Source organism: Carcharodon carcharias, chromosome 9 (genome assembly GCF_017639515.1).
Source record: "Carcharodon carcharias isolate sCarCar2 chromosome 9, sCarCar2.pri, whole genome shotgun sequence".
NCBI classification, from domain to species: Eukaryota; Metazoa; Chordata; class Chondrichthyes; order Lamniformes; family Lamnidae; genus Carcharodon; species Carcharodon carcharias.
The window spans coordinates 58,310,034-58,327,187 of record NC_054475.1 but is presented as its reverse complement, the minus strand read 5'-3'; positions in this window follow the sequence as shown (position 1 = coordinate 58,327,187).

The window sequence follows — 17,154 nt, the reverse complement described above, 5'->3', positions numbered from 1 at the left end:
AGGGAGGTCATGTTTCTGGTTGGGGAAGGGCAAGACATCGTCCAGACTGACCTTCAAGAGGGAGTGGGAGCACAAAGCAAGGGTAGTCAATGCCCAGAATGGAGCACTAAAAACTTGGCAGCCAAAAGAAGTTGATCTCCCTCAGGTGATTAAGGTGTGTGACTGCATCTGCACATCACATCTCATACCCACCATACCACCCATCTCTCTCATTGCTCACTGCACCATACTCCCAATCATTTACCCAGTACCACACCATGACTCACTCAAGACTCACTCCTAACATCCTCACACACCTTCGAAGCATGTCTCTGAAGCATGCTACCCTCAGGCACACATCTGACGGCCTCCAAGTACAGCCAGCTATTTAGAAATGGCAGACATCACCCAAACACACTGACCCACAATCAATGACTTCAGGTCTCTCTCTTGCAGGGGAAGATTGCCCAAACAGGCAAAAAAGACAGAAGACCAGAAGAGGACCAAGTCATGCACATTCCCTCAGAGCCCTGAAAGAAATGGTCCTTGGAACAATGGGCAGCAGCGCCACATAGCAAGTGGCATTCAGTGCAAAGGCACCATCCTGGATGATATAATGTTGCTGCCTAATACATCTTCACCACTAAGTTTTAACTCTCATCCTAAAAGGTGCCATGAAATGGAAACATCAGATGGAATGACCATGGGCCTCCTTACCCCTACCTCCCTTTATACTTTGTGTTTTCAAGAGTCAAGAACTGCAAGCTGCTCAGCCTCTCCAGAAGTAAGCAGGTGGAGGCAGTGACATAGTGGTATTGTTACTAGACTGATTACCCAGGGCAATGCTCTGGGTACCCAGGTTCAAATCTTACCATGGCAGATGGTGGAATTTGAATATGAATTCAATTTAAAAATTCTGAATTAAAAGTCTAATGATGACCAGGAAAACCTTTGTTGTAAAACCCATCTGGTTCACTAATGTCCTTTAGGGAAGGAAACCCTAAGTTAGGGATGGGCAATAAATACTGGCTTAGTCAGTGACACCCATATCAAATAATTTTTTTAATATAAAAGACATGGGGGAAAAAGGAGGAGGATAGTCTAGAAGAATCACTGATACTCAATCTAATGCTCCCTGCCAGCATGTATATTAGTTTAGAATCGGAATCTGGATGTGGTGAGACACCTGGCACAAGAGAAATATGTCGGTTCCTATGTGAACTGGAAGTTGGATCAGGCGGATCACACGAGTTCTGCTGCAAGGGACTCAGATGAGATGAGTTGGGGAAAATGCTGATGAGCACGCATAACCAAATGCTTGATAACACTGGCAGGCCTGCCGGATAGCCTCCAATCATTAGCTAGGAGCATGGTCCTTGCTCCACTGTGACATTTGGCATCGCATAAAGCTTGGAGCTCATCCTTTCCATCTCCATCACTGCCAGATCAGCCCATGGTGGATCATCTGATGGCCACTGTCTGAGCTTCCACTGCAGCACAGGCAGAATCCTGCTGATGTATCAGTGTTGCAATAGCAGCTCAGACAGAGGTCCCTGGCAGCTAGCACGTAGGGCAGAGAGGTGTCATTGTGGATGCGGAACTCAATGCTCGAGTAGGCATGCAAGCAGGACACCAGCAATCTGTGCTTCAGCAGATAAGTGCTGATGTTCTGCCCTGTAGGAGTGGCAGTAGCACAGTGGAGCACAAACTCTGCTGTTCTTTCTCAGGATGACTGCATTCATGTTCCCAACACTGCCACTACGCTAGTGCCCTTATTGGTGCCTCCCAGCACAGACTGCTACAACCCATACCCATGGAGTACATTCTGAAGATGGGCTCTCAAAGCTCAGAGCTACTTGAGATCTTCCTGAAAGGCTATTTGTAGTGTCCACCACAGAAAGTCAGCAGCTTTCCACCAGCCATATTGCAGCCACAGGTGTAGATTTGTATAAGAGCACTCGGCCAAAGAAGGGCACTTGCAAGACAGAGACTAAAGGAATGCATAAAGGTGATTAGTGTATTTTTGTATTATTGGTGCAATGCTGTATAAAGTTGTTGTGTGAAGAGTATTGCTGCTGGCCTTTAGTGAATGGTGAAGGCCAAGGGGGCATTGTCATGTAGACTAGGATCTTAAGAGAATAGCCAAGGAATGGAAGTCAGAACCTGGAGTTCCAGACCCGAACCCAGATTGCATCAATCTCATGCCAGCTGGCCGATTAACTGCTAACGGGTGGGGGGGTGGGGGGGGAGGGTGGCTGTGTGTGTGTGTGTGTGACCACTCTGGGTTAGAGGTGGGTATTTAGGCAACTGCCACAGCATTAGCTGACACCGATAGGTGTGCTGGTGACAACTTTAAAGGGCTACCAGTACTGGAACACAGCCAATTCCCTCCCACAGTCAAGCCCTTGAAACCCTCCTGCAGTCAAGTCACCCATGTAAGATTATTAGGTTACTAACAAGAATACTAATTGTTAAAATCTAACTTTAATCTAACCTTGTAATTTACTAACACAACTTTATTAAAAAGCCTTCTTTCTAGAATAGTAAAGTGGGAAAACTTTTAAGTAGGGCACAGTACAGAAAGATGCCAAGGTACAGGGATTCTGGGAGTTTGTCAAGTTATGAAGAACTTGCTCACATCAAAAATGGATAAGACCTTGAAGGTTGCCTGTTTTAACTGCCTGTGTAAGAATAGAATGCAGCTGTCTTTCTCTACCAAACAAAGAACCATGGTCTGTAAAAGCATTGAGATACAAAGTACTTCACTTACATAAATATGTAAGATTATCAACAGCCACCTGAACTATTCCTGGTTGGTCAAAGAAGGTGTCCTCACACACAGGGCCGAAGATGATTGGGATGAGGAAGGGGTTAATTGGATAACAGCCAGGATAAACAAAGTCCTGAGTTTGCCTTCTGTGTGGCGGAGAGAAAGACTACCCATGAGATAAGAACAAAACAAGACAAGCAACATGGGAGAGAGAAAGAGAGGGAAAGAGGCTCGAAGACCAAAGCTGTGAGAGAAACGATTTTGTGCGCTCTGCTGTCCAGATCTTGACATGGGAGCATATTCCACATTAACTGTAAATCATCTTCCAAGTTTGTTGACATAGTTTATCTGAGAACTTAATAAACTTGTCCTGACTTTGCCTCAATAAAGTCGATTCACAACATTGTTCAGCTGTCAAGTCTGTTCCTGCCTTAAAGACCCCCTAAACCTTACACTGGTGAATGGAGAAAGAATTTGGTCTGTTGAGAAGCTTTTTGAGAAAAGGGCAGGCTTCTCAAATTCACAACTCTGGTCAGCACACGTTTTTGGAAGGAAAGCCTTTTTGTGGGGTGTGGAACATGCATGAACCCACCACTTACCTAAGAATAAAAATGCACGAGAATAGACAAAGACTAGATAAAATGTTGCTTAAAAATGTTAACCTGGTCTTTGATCAGAAACTAGAGTTTATCCAAGATAGGATAAACTAGAAGTTAAGAAGTGGGAGGGTCAAAGACCTTCTTACTTACAGTGCTAACTGAGAGATGAGATTATTAATCAGAAAGGTCAGGAAAAACAGCTAAACCAGCAGCTTCAAGATTTGAAGTTGTGCAAAAAATGTACAACTGCTTTACTGTTCCAGCATCATGTCTCTAACCTGAATGCTAGCAGCTGTGATCGAAGCTCAAGAAGCAAGGAACCAAGAGGAAAATGAATGTGTAAGAAACAACAGAATTAGGGTACCAAAGCAAGCTGTTGAGACAACAGTTCAAAAAGTGAAAAAAAAAATCTTAGGAGTTGAAACCATCACTTAAGCCGGAATTTTCCGGCCCCATTGGCGTCATGATGAGATGGTCAGTTTCACGCCATCCTGAAACCAGTTTACGATCATCCGTTCCACCCATCAATGGTGGGTCACATTTCCCGCCACCACACGTCAGGAACCTAATTTCAATATTTTAGCATGTCATTATAAGCCCTGCTCACCAGAATCATCCCCCACATTGGATCATCTGGGCACGTCGGCATGTTTCACAACTGTACATAAGTGACATGCGCCTGGTGAGCTGCACTTCACTCGGGACTTTAAGGTTTGTTTGCCTTCCTTGCTTCAGGCAACACTCGCTGTCAACAACGCCAGGATTTGCAGGCAGCACCACATCACTTGTCACGGGGGGCTCACAGGGATGTCTCTTTCTACCAGACCAGTTATAAGATGGGGGTAGTTTTTCAACAGCTGCAGGGCTAGGGCTTGGACTTGCCTGGGGAAGGGGAAGAAGTGGCCTCAGGCAAGGGAAAAGGCTACAGGGCAAGGGCCATACTGGGTAAGGGGGGTATCCCAGGGTGTGTGTGGGGTCACATGTTGATTTGCGCAAATGACCTCAAGGTGGTGAGAGCTGAGGAGGCAGTCTCCAGAGGAGATGAGGCCAGATGGAAATGTGAGGGTGTGTGTGAGAGAGTGAGTGGTGATGTCTCTTAAGTTGGCAGTGAGTGAGATGCCAGTGAATGTGTGGTGGCCTTGAGAGTGTGAGTTTAGAGTGATCACCTTACCCTGGTGGCACAGATCAGATCATTCATCCGTTTTCAGCACTGGATGGCTAACCTCTTGTATGCAGTGTTGGTACTGACCACCTCTGCCACTACCACGCAAGCCGGAGTGATGCAGCTGATGGGCCTCCTGTGATCACAGCAGCAGTGGAGGACATCACGGCAGGCCTCCACGGCATCCAGAAGGCAACCAGGGATGCATCACTGAATTCAAGGGGGCTGCACTCTTCTTGGCTTTTGGGGCCATGCATTCACTGGAGCAGTCCTGGGCTGTAAGCATTGAGAAGTGTGCCCGTGGCTGCAGTTTAAATATTGTGCCCTGCGTGAGGAAGCGGAGAGTAATAGCATGGTGGGAAAATCAAAGGCCACCCACCAGTGAGATGGCATGTTTCCTATGGCTGCATAATTAATGAGGCAGGAATGAGGGCAATACAGCGTGAAAACCTGCCATTGCGGCCAGGGGGTGAAACGACTTTTTTCCTGCCCGCACTTTGTGCAAATCTGGGATGATTCCATCCTTAGACTTCCAGCTTCCATGCTAAGAAAATGCTTTTAAGATCAGGTAGGAGGGAAAATGTCTAGGAAGAGAAGGTATGTTAAAAAATCCATAGCAGTAGATAAAACTACTGTGAGGAATGAATGTGTAATTTCTGTTTTAAGGGAATGATAACTGGATTTTGTTTTCATTGTGTGTGAATACTGGAAGCTTCCACAAATGAACACCTGTCCTCATTTCTCTTTGCTGCAGAACTGAAGTCATTAACTCTTTGTCATCTAACCTTTAATGTTGAAAGCATAATTTGTTATTTGTTCTATTTATACACATAGGGGAGAATTTTCCTCCACCCTCATCTAAAAGCTTGGTTGCTCTGTATTGTCTCAGCTTATATGTCTAGTCATGCAATATTCCAAGGGGAATGCCTACTGCAGCACTCATGTCAGGAGCAATTGGATTGTGTAGGAGCCCAAAATCAGTACCAAGAGGAGGACCAGGGAGCGGTGGTGGCGGCATAGTGGTAATGTTACCAAACTAGTAACTCAGAGGTCCAGGCTAATGCTCTGGGGACAAGGGTTTGAATCCCATCATGGCAGCTGTTGGAATTTATATTCAGTTAACAAATATAATAATTAAAAAACTAGTCTCGATAATAGTGACCATGAAACTATTGTCAGATTCACTAATGCCTTTTGGGGAAGGAAATCTGCCATCCTTACCTGGTCTGGCCTACATGTGACTCCACGATCAACATCCTGGGGCTTACCATTGACCAGAAACTGAACTGGACAAGCCATATAAATACTGTGGCTACAGGTCAAAGGCAGGGAATTTTGTTGGGAGTAAATCACGCCTGACTCTGAGATTTATGGCAAACTAAAGGGCTTCCCCTCCCACAATGTCCAGCTGGTGTACAAACATCCATGGAGAATCATGCAGGTCAATACCAGTAGCCTGGCAGCTGTCATGATTCTTTCAATCCGCTGTACCACTTGAGCCACCAGAATAAACCAACTGGTAGCTACTCCTTAACAAAAGCTGACAACTTGGCTCCTGACTCCAACATGCACACATGAGCAGCATGAAGATAACAAAGGCCATGCTGTCAAAGGAAATGTAATTGAGCAGACGACTAGCATGTTGAAACAATGCTCGAGCTGCCTGGACCACTGAAGGAATCAGGGGATAGTTGGCAGAGAGGTATCAAGATTTGTAACGTCTGTTGTAATCTGCACAAGCTTGCAATGATAATGGAGGAGCAGATGGAAGAGGAGGAACAGACGGAAGAGAAGGACTAGACAGTCTTTTTCTGGCCACGTTATTTGTGAAAAACTCATCTGACTACGATAACAATAAACAGGACCCCAGTTCCTCATTCAACAACAGTCCCACACCTTAGCCAGAATTTTTAACATCTCCCACTCCCTCCAGACTCCAGGCGTGAGCTGGTAGGTTTGGTGGGAACATAAAATTAGGTGGCATGGCAGTAAGTGCTTGCCTACCGTTGGATCAACTGAGGCCCTTAAGTGGCCATTAGGCCTCTTCCCGCCATCACTGGTATTTTACCAGCAAAGGGGTGTACCCACACCGAGATGAGGTGACCAGGTGTTCCCGAATGGTCTTGTTGAGGGCCGAGGAGAAGGAAGTCCTCCCGTTCGGGCACACTGTTCCCAACGGAGGCCATTCCTCATGGTACTCCTCACCCCTCTTGTTTATCCCCCCTGCCTTCCTGATAGTGCCCCCAACCCCCTTGACAAGGTTGGCAAGACCGGCTCTGGCAAAGGCCCCACCAACTCATCTTGTTATCCAGTTCCAGCAATGATTGCCAGAAGGGACCAGTTGCGATCCCAGCAGTGACCACTAGTTCTAGTGACACTGCTGGGACTGGAGACCTGCCAGCAATCTGATTGGCAGGCAGTACAAGGATGGGAGCTCTTCCCATATGGAGGTGGAAGGCTCACCCTGAACCAATTAATGGCCTGGCAATTGTAAAAACAGGGGCGGACTCGTCCCAGATTTGCACAAATGCAGTAACAGGTGGGAAACAGGACACTTTACCTGCCAGCCGCAATGGCGGTTTTTCACATTGTCTCATCCCAATCCCGCTTCATTAATTATGTATTCCTGGGAAGCACACTGAATCAATGGTGGGCGGGCTCTCATTCGCCCGCCATGCCATCATCTCATCACTTCATCATGCCAGGCGCCATATTTAAAGTGCAGCCGTGCGCACACCTCTCAGTGCTTCCAGCTGACGACTACTGTAAAGAAAATATGGCCCCCAAAGGCAAGAAGACTACAGCCTCCCGACATAACGACATGTCCCTCGAGTACCTTTCGGACGCAGTGGAGGCCAGCCGTAATGTCCTCTACTCCCGCTCTGGATGCAGGATAGGCAGCAACATCACTAACCCAGCACGGGAGGCAGGGGCAGTGATGATACAAAAGAGAGCCACCCAGTGCCAAAAAAGGATGAATGATTTCCTCCAATTCGCCAGGATAAGTCACTCATCTTATCACTCTCAACTCTCACTCACAAACCCATCCACACATCCACAGGGACCTCACTCACTGCCAGTTCAAGGGACATTACCTTCACTCTCTCACACGCACCTTCATTGTCCTCATCCCGTCCATGGAACCACTCTAACCTACACGTGCCAGGTATACTTATCATCTAGCCTGGCAGGCGTCCTGCTTACACTCCATCTATATTCATGCAGGACAAGTTGGCACACAACAAAAAGTGAGAGGTCACAGACTGGTGGACGAATGCCTGAAATCCAGGTCCTCATGGACTTTGAAAAAGAGCCATCCAGCTGGCCAGCGAGGATTTGGACCTGTAGCTGACAGAGAGGTTGGCAGTGCTCTACCAAGTGAGGATCCAGCAGTGCAACATCCAAGAGACAACCATCCTATGAGTGATGTGTCCTGTTCATCAGTTCATCAGTCCACTGTCATGCACTAATTATCACTCATTGCTTTTGCAAGCACATCTGGGAAACAGCCGAGGGAGTCCACGACCCAGGTCCTCAACTCACGCCCTGAAGACACCTCAGAAGAGGAATCTGCTGAAACCATCATTGAAGACCAGTCACAACGCTCGACCACACCTTGGTGGGACAAAGCTTTTAAGTAGCCTTGTGGTCACAATCTGGTGAGCACATCACACTGTCTGCTCCACAGCAGGTGGCGGCAGGGACTTCCCAAGTTTTCAGCACTGAGGAATGCTGGAGGCCTGAAATATGTTCAGTCCAAGTCAGGTGAGGAACCTCTGGACTCAGTCATACCTCAGTTGCTGGAGCTGCAATGGAAAGCTCGGGAACATCAGGAAGGAATGTCTGCTGCGTTCTTCAGATTGCAAGGCACAATGGAGGGGTCCGTCTGCCTTCGGTCTGAGGTGATAGCACCAGCATGCCAATGCACCGAGGTCAACACTGGTAGGATAGTAGCCACCATGGAGGCCTTGGTCCAGGACCATCACTCCTGTACTGCTGCGTGGGCTGAACTCCATCACCGATGCCATAGTTGGCTTCCAACATTGTGTACACGAGAGGGGTGCGGGGTAGCTCGATCTCACTCCAGCTTCCCTTTCTCCTCAAGGAGTCAGCCTGGGGCCCTCAGCCACCCATAGGGAGGAGGGTCAGCAGGTGCACACCCCGGGGCCATCCGCAATGTCTAGCCCATTCGAATCCCATCTTCCTGTAACCGCAGCAGCTCCAGCTCCTCAGGCTGAGATCCACACAGCAGGATCCCAAAAGCAGACCAGGGCCCTCCAGGCCTCAGCCATCCAGAGGATGCCTGCCAAGGTCATCACAGACAGGGTGTAGCAGTCAGCAGACTGCCTCCACCTCTGCTGTGGATGTCCAGGGAGCACCAAGACGTAGTGGCAGGGTTAGAAAAGTTAAGATGTAGCTGCACAGCCTGGGCACAGGTGTTAATCACTTATACATAATGTTCACTATTGCAAATAAACTCCCAAAAATGTCTCCCTGCCTATGGCTCCTTGTTCTGATGAGCAGTATTTGTGTCACTGATGTGAAACCTTGGTTCCTGCACAAGATAGAGGCAAGTGTCTCAGTCCAGGGCCTTTTCCCTGAGCTTTGTGCAGCCTTCAGACCAAAGTGATGGTCTAGCCTAACACTCCCTGGTACATTACTGATGCCTACACCTTGATGGTGCTGGTCATTGCTTCCAGAATGTTGTGGGCTGGCGTCAGAGAGTTCTGTCATTCTCTCTTTGTGATCTCAGCGCTTTTAAGGTGGGGCAAGCTGGCGTCAGAGAGTTCTGTCATTCTCTCTTCGTGATCTCAGCGCTTTTAAGGTGGGGCAAGCCGACATCATGTCAGTATTTGTGACCAGTGATGCTGTGCTCCTGAAGGGTCAGGTGCTGAAGGCTGACAAAGGATCAGGTGCATTTAAAGATCCATGGCTGCGGCCAGACAGGAGTCAGACATTCACAGAGGTTATGTGAAGATCCATTGTATACTGTCACCATCCTCCTACAATCGAGTGATTATTAGGGCCTCCATGACAGGAGGGTGTGTGCTCCCATCAGCTGGACTGGAGTCAAATGTTCACAAATGCGATTTGAGCATCTATGGTGTCACCTCACTGCATCTGCATGTCGTCATCACTGTCCACAACTCTAACAGCTAGAGGGTCTCTGGAGTGCGCCTGCCTCATCTGGCCAGTGCGATGGCCTCATTTGCATTGTCATCACATTCAAGGATCTCCTCACCCGCATTCTGTTGATGTCCTCCTCATTGGAGGAGACTAACACCTCCTCCATTTCGTCCTCAGCCAGCTCCTCTCCCCGTTGCAGCACCAGGTTGTAAAGGGTGCAGGCGACAGTAATGCGTGACATCCTCCGTGGACTATAGTGCAGGGCTCCACCAGACCGGTCTAGGCACTGGAACCTCATTTTCAGCATCCTGATGGTTTGCTCCACCAAGGTGCGAATTGCAGCATGAACCTCATTATACCGCCGCTCTGCTGCAGTCTGAGGCCAGTGCATTGGTGTCATCAACCATATCCTCTGCGGGTAGCCCTTGTCCCCGAGGAGCCATGCCTGCAGTCTCTGTGGACCCTGGAAGATGTCAGGGCTCTGTGACCTATTGAGAATGCAGGAGTCGTGGGCGGTCCCTGGAAAATGAGCACAAACATGCAGGATGCGTTTATGGTGGTCGTACATCAGCTGCATATTCAGCAAATGAGAGCCCTTGCACTTGTTGCGATGGAGATCTGGGCACCATGTAAGTACTGTCGATGGAACCCTGCACCTGTGGGAAACCTGTATTCTGGGCAAATCCAATTGCTCTTGCTTCCTGGCTTTCCGGGTGTGGGGCAAAATGCACAAAGGTGTGTGCCTTAGTGAAGATGGCACCCGTGATCTGATGGATGCATTTGTGGTGGAGGCTTGTGATATCCCACAGAGGTCACCTGTCCAGTCCCGAAAGAGCTACTGGCATAAAAATTGAGCATTTCAGTCACTTTCACAGCCACAGGCAATGATGACCAGCATGTCCCTGTGGTGCCAAATCCTGCAGGAGCTGACAGATGTGACTGACTTGTTCCCTAGACACATGCAGTCTTCGGCGACACCGGTTCTCAGTCATCTGCAGGAATGAAAGGCGGCGTCTATAGACCCTGGGTCTAGTTAGGCGCCGACCAGCAATGACTCGCTCTGGCTCTTCAGCGGCGAGTGCGGCAGCCCCAGCTGCCCCTTCTTCCTGACAGTGCTGCTCCTCCATCTGTGCAGCCAGGTGCCTCTATCGCTCGCTTCACCGTCATCTCCACTCTCTGTACACCATGAGGCATACAGCGAGGTCACCAGGTTCAATGCTCTAATGTACTTCTTCTGCAGGATGAAAGAGAGAGACATGTGGGTTAGCTTGGGTGTTCTAGGAACCTCTCTTGGTTAAGTTTGAAGTCCCCTTAATGCATTCCAGAAATGCTGGCCACCACTTGGATAGCCAGAGTTTAGCGCGTTGCATCGCTGCCCAAATCCTCACCCTCCTCCGCCCACTCCACCTGACTGATTGGCAGCAGCTTTGTCCACTAGACTGCATGCTGTGCTCTCAGCTCAGGCACAGACACTCTCCTAACCCCCACTGCATGGCTGCACTGTTAGCTTGAACCATGGGAGACTGGTCCAAACCAGAATAATAACATTGCAAGGGGCTGAGTGCCTCCACCAGTGACTGCTCCACAGCCAGCTTTCACAAGGAGATTGTACAATGTGCGCAGCCGTGACTGTTCTGCAGTCCACTAAAACGTTCATTAGTTTTAGTCTGTGCCCAAAGGATGAAAAGCTCTGGAGCACTTAGTGGCACTTTCATGACTCTGTGTTGCTTGGGTGGGCAGATAAGCTAGAGACCCAACTCCAGGTATGTCAATGAAGCTGCGTCTGAATTGTCTCAGCTGCGGAGGAATGGTCACTTTATACAAGGTTTCCCTAATGTGTGGCCACTTCCTTTTCCCTGCACGTGCTTGCATCAAACACAGTGCAGCCCTTGACCCCCTAACTCACCTCAACTGCAGTGCAGCAATTGCCATAGCCCCCCACAATTTGCCCCAACCACAGGGCAGCCCTTGCACCCCCCCCCCCCACCCCCCCACCACCTCCCCCCCAACTTGCCTCAGCCTTAGTCCAACAGGGGATGTTCGCGAGCGCTGCGCACATGTACTCACCTACGACTTCCCCTCAAAGTGCAGCCCAAGCGCATGCCTTATATATGCTTTAGTGAAACACATCGGCCTTGATCAGATGATCCAGCGTGGGGGTATTATTCTGGTGGGATGGGCTTATAATGATATGCAGATGTATTACAATGAAGTTCCCAACGTCTGAGGGCGGGAAACGTGGCCTGCCATTGATGGGCAGAGCAGACGACTGCAAACTGGTTTCACGACATTGTGAAACCGATTTTTGGCCTTTTCCCCATATTGTCCACTCACGCTGCCAATCATGCCTAACGCCAGCAAGCACGGAGAATTCCACCCCTGGTCACGTTTTCCTGGCAAAGAAGACACAAGTTCATCCCAACTTTTCATTGATGGGACGGGGCCACCAGCTCTATGTAAAATTCTGGCCCTTATCTTCCTTCTGTTACTGACCATCACAGCATTTTCTTGAACATAAAGCAAAAATAAAAACTAACATAAGATAAATATTCCAAAGCAAATTTATAAATCAAACCATTCCATATTGCATACAAAAGGCAACTAACCATTCAAACTAGGAGCAGGAATAGTCCATTCGACCCTTCAATCAGATCATGGCTGATTAGATTGTAACCTCCTGCCTACCTTCGATAACTTATCACCCCTTTGTTGATCAATAATCTATCTAGCTCTGATTTAAAAATATTCAAAGACCCTGCTTCCACTGTCTTTTGAAGAAGAGAGAGCCAAAGACTCACTGCCCTCAAAAAAATTCTCCTCATCTGTCTTAAATGAGCGACCCCTTATTTTTAAAAAAATGACCTATAGTTCTAGATTCTCCCACAAGAGGAAACATCCTCTCCACATCCACTCTGTCAAGACCCCTCAGGATCTTAAAGGTTTCGATCAAGTCACCTCTTACTCTTCTAAACTCCAGTGGATATAACCTGTACAACCTTTCCTCATAAGACATGTCCACTCCTGGTATTAGCCTAGTAAACCTTCTCTGAACTACTTCTAACACATTTACATCTTTCCTTAAATAAGGAGATCAGACAGTATTCCAGATGTGATCTCACCAGTGCCCTGTACAACTGAAGCATAAGCTCCCTACTTTTGTATTCAATTCCCTCACAATATACAATTACATTCTGTAAGCTTTCCTAATTACTTGCTGTACCTGCATACTACCCTTTTGTGATTCATGCACCAGTACACCCAAATCCCTCAGAATCTCAGAGCTCTGCAATCTCTCACCATTTAGATATCTTTCTTTTTTTTCCTGCCAAAATGGACAATTTCACATTTACCCACATTATACTCCATTTGCCAGGTCTTTGTCCACTCACTCAATATATCTATGTCACTTTGTAGCCTCCTTACATTCTCTTCACAACTTACTTTCCTACCTACCTTTGTGTTGTCAGCAAATTTAACAACCATACCATCTGTACCTTCATCAAGACATTTATATAAATTGTACAAAGTTGAGGCCCCAGTATGATCCCTGTGGCACACCAATCATTACATCCCCCCAACCTGAAAAGACCCATTTATAGCTACCATCTGTTTCCTGTTAGCTAGCCAATCTTCTATCCATGCCAATATATTACCCTCTACACCATGAGCTATTATTTTCTGCAATAACCTTTGACGTGACACCTTATCAAAAGCCTTCTGGCAATCTACGTAGAGTACATCCACCAGTTCCTCTTTATCCACAGCACATGTGACTCCTTCAAAGAACGTCAGTAAGTTGGTTAAACTTGACTTCCCTTCCATCAAACCATGTTGGCTCTGCCTGATTGCCTTAAACTTTTCTAAATGCTCTGCTATAACATCTTTAAACACAGCTTCTAACATTTTCCGTATGACATATGTTAAGCTACCTGGCCTGCAGTTTCCTGCTTTCTGTCTCCCTTTCTTTTTGAATAAAGGAGTTACATTTGCTATTTTCCAATTGAACGGAACCTTCCCCAAATCTAGGGAATTTTGGAAAATTAAAACCAACACATCAACTATTTCACTAGCCACCTCCTTCAAGACCCTAGGAAGAAATCCATCAGGACCTGGGGATTGTCAGCCTGCAGCTCCAAAAATTTGCTCAATATCACTTCTCTAGTGATTGTAATTTTCCGGAGTCCCTCCCTCCCTTCCATTTCCTGATTTACAGCTTTTTCTGGGATGTTACTCACATCCTTTATCGTGAAAACCGATGCAAAATACCTGTTCAATTCATCTGCCATCTCCTTTCTTTCCATTATTAATTCCTCAGACTCACTTACTATAGGACCAACACTCACTTTGTTATTTAAATATCTATAGCAACTCTTACTATTTGTCTTTATATTTCCAGCTAACTTTCTCTCGTACCCTAATTTTTCCCTCATTATTAATTTTTTGTCATTCTTTACTGTTCTTTGTATTCTGTCCAATCTTCTGACCTGCCACCCATCTTTGCGCAATTATATACTCTTCCTTTAAGTTCAATACTGTCTTTAACTTTTTTAGTTAACCACGGATGATGGGTTCTCCCCTTGGAAGTTTTGTTTCTCATTGGAATGTATCTATTCTGTGTATTCTGAAATATCCCTTTAAAAGTTTGACACTGCATCTCTATGGACCCATCCCTTAACTTAATTTCCCTGTTCACTCTAGCTAGCTTTGCTTTCATGCCTTCATAGCTACCCTTATTTAAGTTTGAAATTCTAGACCTAGACCCACTCTTCTCTCTAGCTGTCTTCTCTGTAGGTCTGGCTCTCTAGCGCTAGCTTCTCTTCAGCTAGCTGTGCTTTCATTCTTTTCTCCCCAAACTGAAAGTAAAATTCAATCATATTATGGTTGCTGCTATTTAGGGATGCCTTCACTTTGAGGTTATCCATTAAATGTCTCATTGCACAGTACCAAGTCCAGGATAGCCTGCACTCTGGTTGGCCCCAGAACATGCTGTTCCAAGAGACTATCCCGAAAACAATCTATAAACTCCTCAGATAAAAACAAAATACTGTGGATGCTGGAAATCTGAAACAAAAAAAAATAGCTGGAAAAATTCAGCAGGTCTGACAGCATCTGTGGAGAGGAATACAGTTAACGTTTTGAGTCCGTATGACTCTTCATCAGAACTAAGAAATATAGAAATAAGATGAAATATAAGCTGGTTGAGGGAGGGTGGGACGTGTCGAGCTGGATAGAGGGCCAGTGATAGGTGGAGGCAAAGAAGAGATTGACAAAGATGTCATAGACAAAAGGACAAAGGAGTGTTGACGGTGGTGATATTAGCTGAGGAATGTGCTAATGATGACATTAAGGGTAGAAAGCTGGACGAGCAAGTGACAGATAGCCCTAGTGGGGGTGGGGTGGGGGGAACGGATCGAAATAGGCTAAAAAGTGGAGATGAAACAATGGATGGAAATACATTTAAAAATAAATATATATATATTTAAAAAGTTATAAAATATTGGAAAAAGGGAGATCAGAAAGGGGGTGGGGATGAAGGAGAGAGTTCATGTTCTAAAATTGTTGAACTCAATATTCAGTCCGAAAGGCTCTGAAGTGCCTAGTCGGAAGATGAGGTGCTGTTCCTCCAGTTTGCGTTGAGATTCACTGGAACATTACAGCAGGCCAAGGACGGACATGCGGGCATGTCCGTGGTGGTGTCTTCAAATGGCAAGCAACAGGGAGGTCTGGGTCATGCTTGCGGATAGACCGAAGTCTGCGCTTGGTCTCTCCAATGTAGAGGAGACCGCATTGGGAGCAGTGGACTAAATTGAGGGACGCGCAAGTGAAATGCTGCTTCACTTGAAAGGAGTGTTTGGGCCCTTGGACGGTGAGGAGGGGGCAAGTAAAGGGGCAGGTGTTGCACCTTCTGCGGTTGCATGGGAAGGTGCTGTGGGAGGGGGTTGAGGTGTAGGGGATGATGGAGGAGTGGACCAGGGTGTCCTGGAGGGAATGATCCCTGCGGAATGCCGCCAGGGTGGGTGAAGGGAAGATGTGTTTGGTAGTGGCATTATGCTGGAGTTGGCGGAAATGGCGGAGGATGATCCTTTGAATGCGGAGGCTGGTGGGGTGATGTGAGGACAAGGGGGACCCTATCATGGTTCTGGGAGGGAGAAGAAGGTGTGAGGGCGGATGCCCGAGAGATGGGTCTGACACGGTTGAGAGGCCTGTCAACCACCATGGGTGGAAAACCTTGGTTAAGGAAGACATGTCAGAGGAACTGTTTTTGAAAGTGGCATCATCAGAACAGATATGACGGAGGCGAAGGAACTGAGAGAATGGGATGGAGTGCTTACAGGAAACAGGGTGTGAGGAGCTGTAGTCAAGGTAGCTGTGGGAGTCGGTAGGCTTGTAATGAATATCGGTGGACAGTCTATCACCAGAAATTGAGACAGAGAGGTCAAGGAAAGGAAGGGAAGTGTCAGTGATGGACCATGTGAAAATGATGGAGGAGTGGAAATTGGAAGCAAAATTAATAAATTTTTCTAGGTCCAGACGAGAGCATGAAGCGGCAGCAAAGCAGTCATCGATGCACCAGAGAAAGAGTTGTGGGAGGGGGCCTGAGTAGGACTGGAACAAGAAATGTTCCACATAACCCATAAAGAGACAGGCATAACTGGGGCCCATGCGGGTACCCATAGCCACACCTTTTACTTGGAGGAAGTGTGACGAGCTTAAGGAGAAATTGTTCCATGAGAGAACAAGTTCAGCCAGACAGAGGAGAGTAGCGGTGGATGGGGATTGTTCCGGCCTCTGTTCGAGGAAGAAGCAGCCTCCCGGTGGGGGTTGGAGGTGTGGAGGGATTGGACGTCCATGGTGAAGAGGCGGTAGTTGGGGCCAGGGAAACTGGAAATTGTTGATATGATGTCGGGTTCAGAGGAATCACGGATATAGGTGGAAGAGATTGGACTGGACATATAAACTTCTCATCTTGGTTACCTTTGTCCATCTGATTTTTCCAGTCTCTGTAGATTAAAATCCCTCATGATTATCGCTGTACCTTTCTGACAAGCTCCCATTATCTCTTCCTTTATACTGTCTTACTCTGTAGTTACAATTAGGGGGCCTGTGCACCACTCCCACAAGTGTCCTTTTGCCTTTGTTTCTCATCTCAACCCAAACTGCTTCTACATTCTGGTTTCCTGAATTTAGCTCATCCCTCTCTTGCACTAATGCGCCATCATTAATTAACAGAGCCACTTCTACACCTTTTCCTAGCTGCCTGTTCTTCCTAAATGTCACATACCCTTCAACATTCAGTTTTCAATCTGTCATCCTGCAGCCATGTCTCTGTAGTGGCTATCAGATTGTACTTATTATTTCTATTTGTGCCATCAGTTCATCGGTTTTGTTTCAAATGCATTTATTTAGATAAGAGCCTTTTGATTTTGTCCTTATATTATTTTTGTAATGTCTTGCCTTATCTGCTGATTTACTCTTAGATTTGTACTCTGTCCCTTTCTCTCACGTTCTGTTGATCA